The following is a 3,972-nucleotide window of genomic DNA, read 5'->3' as shown; positions in this document are numbered from 1 at the left end:
TATAAAGGGGACAGTTGGGCAAATCCAAATATTTGGATGTGCAAGTTTGTAACAATATTGGATACACTCTCTGAAAGTACAAGATGTCACTGCGGGCGCTACATCCTAAGATACAAAAGCTTAAAGGTAGCTACATCTTTGTATTATTTTTATATTAGTACCTTTTGAAAGGATACTACTGCGTGGTACGACTCATAGATATATATATATACATATCTGTGGTACGACTTGGCTCGGCACGGCTCGGTTTGCGTTTCCACTGCAGTTTAAGGTGCGTTCACGCCATATCGGAATTCCCGTAATTACGAGATTCCAACTTGTAAAAAGCGTTTACGTCCTCGTAGAACTCGTAATTACGACTTGTGAACTGGGAGTTTTCTGAGAGCTACGAATTGTACCACATGACCGCTGTACCACCTGACCACCGCAGGCTCTGTTTAGGCATTGATAATAGTGTTGCCAGCCCTATTCTATGGGATGATATTAGACTCAAAATGATTAATAGATGCACACACAATTATCCATGTACTGCATAAATTTTATACATGTATCTTACTAACCACAAACAAATGCCTTTCAATTTGAGTCTGTGGGATTCGGGATTAAATGATTGTGCAGTGATTTGTACAAATACAGACATGTTTGTGAATAAAAATGTTCTGTTCTGCATTAATATATCATAAATTGCTCATGCAAAAAGGAATCCGTGCATATGTGGATCAGATGACACGCGTGCATTAATTGACATCTAGTTCGAGTCGATCTTGTTCGGTTCATTTGGATTTTGAGACTTCATTTTCGCAGTTTACAGCATTTCGCGTCCCCCACACATACAACTACCAACGAACAAGGCTCAGTGCAATTCATTAACGTGTACACGATTTGAAAAACATGTGCGCATTCCATTGAGTACGGTTTTATGAAATGGTTTATGAGTACGGTTTCTTTTTGGTTAGGCTATTCTCCTCTACCGTAGAAATATAATAAAGATGTTTTATTGAACTTGTTCTAACTTATCTTGTCTTAAGACACAGAATAGCTTATATTAATTTTGCCGAACAAGAACTTTGTGACGGTACCTTAGAACATATTTTAGTAGAACATATTTTATTTAGGCTACTTATTACCAAACTGTTTTCTGAGTCAGTGTCTGCAAAGATGAAGTTGACGATGCTGATGAACTACTTTATTCTCGAAATTACTCGCGTGGACTGCGCGGCTTATGGACTCTGGGGAAAGGGAGATTATCAGCCCGTGCGATTCCTATTTGCGGCGGGGATTCAATTGAGGGCCCAAAGAGGAGATCATGGTTAGTTTTCATTTTGCTTTTTTTATCGGGTAATGTTCACCCTAACCCGGGTTCAGCATTAGCCCAACTTGAAACCCCTGATGAACTTAAATCTTCAAATGGATTACGGTTCTTTCATCTGAATGTGCGTAGCCTGATAAATAAAATGGATTCCTTAAGAATTTGGGCAGATACGACTGATGCAGACATAATAGTCTTCACTAAGACATGGTTAAAAGCATCTGTCACAAATGATGTGATTAACATTAATGCTTATAATGTCTTCAGATCTGATCGTGCAACAAAAGGAGGGGGAGTTGCAGTATATGTGAAGTCTAATCTGAATTGTTTCTGCATAAGTCATTTAGCAAAGTAAATGGCTTGGAATTGCTGGTGCTTAGACTACATTTGGTTTCTGGCTCTGACATTATTGTGGCTGGTTGTTATCGGCCGCCTTCATCTTCTTCAAGTGAAGTATGCACTTTACTTGCAGAATTTCTTCATGATTGGACTAAATATGAATTGATTTTACTTGGCGATTTGAATTGGGACTGGTTATCGTCATTCTCCGACTCATTTAAGGAGGTTTGTGACTCTCTCCGTTTGGTAAAGCTGATCAATTCAACAACTCAGATAAATCAAAAGGATTTGAGCAAATCAACTTTATTGGACTCAATTTTAACTAACGCTCCTCACAGGTATTCTGCATCTGGAGTTTTTTGTAATGATATTAGTGATCACTGTGCAGTTGTCTGCGTGAGAAATTGTAAAACTCCTAGATGTTCAACACGGTTTATTTATAAAATATTTTTTAAGCATTTTAATGAACAAGCTTTTTTACGTGATATTTATCTTAGTGATTTGAGTGTTGTTTCATGTATACCAGATGTTAATTTGGCCTGGGACTATTTCAGATCAACATTTTTATCCATATGTGATAAACATACTCCAGTTAAACGATTTAGAATAAGTGGTAAAGATAATCCTTGGTTCAATGACACCGTTTCTACTTTTATAAAACAGAAGAATGCTGCATGGGCCAAGGCAAATAAATCAAATAATTCTACTGATTGGATTTCTTATAAAGCATTACGAAATAAGTGCACAAAATTAATTAAAAGTGCAAAGTGTGATTATTATTTGTCTATGATAAATGAAAATCTAAATAATCCTGTAAACTTTTGGAAACTAGTCAAGTCTGCTTCAGTACCTAAACTGGTATCTAATTTCCCAAATCATTTAAACATTAATCACGCTGAAGTTAAGGGCAGAGAAGTTATTGCAGATATTTTTAATAATTATTTTACATCAATCGGCTCAACCTCCGAGTCTACTAACTCGGGTGGCCATACTTCTACGGAAACTGTTGAGTTTGCTCAAAACTGCTCTTCATATATTCATTTAATTTTATGCCCATTACTACTGCACAAGTTCATAAAGCACTAGAGAATTTAGATACTAAAAATCACTAGGAATTGATCAAATTGAGCCTTACTTCCTACGACTGGCAGCTGATCTTGTAGCAGAACCTATAGCCACTATATTTAATTTAAGTCTCACCTCCAGCGAAATACCAAAAATGTGGAAATCAGCAATGGTTATTCCATTATTAAAGGGGGGAGATCCTGCAGACCCAAATAACTATCGCCCTATTTCTAAATTGCCGGTCTTAGCAAAAGTCTTTCAATCACTGATAAACGATCAATTAAAACATTTTTGTCAGCCAATAATATTCTTCAGGATTATCAGTCAGGGTTCAGAATGGGACATAGAAACATTACTGCAGCTACATTAGTCTCAAACGATATTATAACCTCTCTAGATAGTAAAAAGTCTTGTGCCGCTTTATTTCTTGATCTGTCTAAAGCTTTTGATTCAGTAGATCACAAATTAATGTTAGAGACTTAGGTATGTAGGTCTCAGTGAAGCTGCTTTAAAATGGTTCGAAAACTATCTTTCAGAACGCACTCAATGTGTGTCTGTTGAAAATTACAACTCACCTTTTCTTCATGTAAATACTGGAGTTCCTCAAGGATCTGTTTTAGCCCCTTTGTTATTTTCTATTTATATTAATGATTTAGGTCATGGAATAGACTCAGCTAAAATACATTTGTATGCAGATGATACAATTATTTATATGGCAGCATCTTCTTTAAAACGAGCTTTACAGCAACTACAGGATGCTTTTCTAATTTTGCAGAGCTCGTTGTTGCAGTTAAAATTGGATTTAAACTCAAATAAGACAAAGAATATGATTTTTAGTCGCGGTCGCACTAAGGTAACAGATCTGACAGTTACAACCTTGAATGGTTCACTTATAGAAAGAGTTAGTTCCTATAAATATCTAGGTATTTGGATGGATGAAAGATTAGATTTTTATATACATATTGATAAGTTGTTGAAAAAGCTTAGACCAAAACTAGGCTTCTTTTATCGTCTAAAAAACTGTTTCCCTTATAAGGCCCGCAAGAAATTAGTAGAGAGTACATTTTTATCAATAATTGATTATGGTGATCATTTATATATGCATGCAGCTTCTTTACTTAGAAAATTAGATTCTGTTTATCATGCAGCATTATGTTTTGTCACTGGTGCAGAGTCACGGACGAATCATTGCATTTTGTATGAATCTTTAGATTAGTTATCTTTACATCAAAGGAGAAAGTTTCATATGTACTTATTTA

Source organism: Sinocyclocheilus anshuiensis, unplaced genomic scaffold, assembly GCF_001515605.1.
Source record: "Sinocyclocheilus anshuiensis isolate Anshui unplaced genomic scaffold, SAMN03320099.WGS_v1.1 scaffold367, whole genome shotgun sequence".
Taxonomy (NCBI): domain Eukaryota; kingdom Metazoa; phylum Chordata; class Actinopteri; order Cypriniformes; family Cyprinidae; genus Sinocyclocheilus; species Sinocyclocheilus anshuiensis.
The sequence above is the reverse complement of the archived record's forward strand: the minus strand, read 5'-3'. Positions refer to the sequence as shown.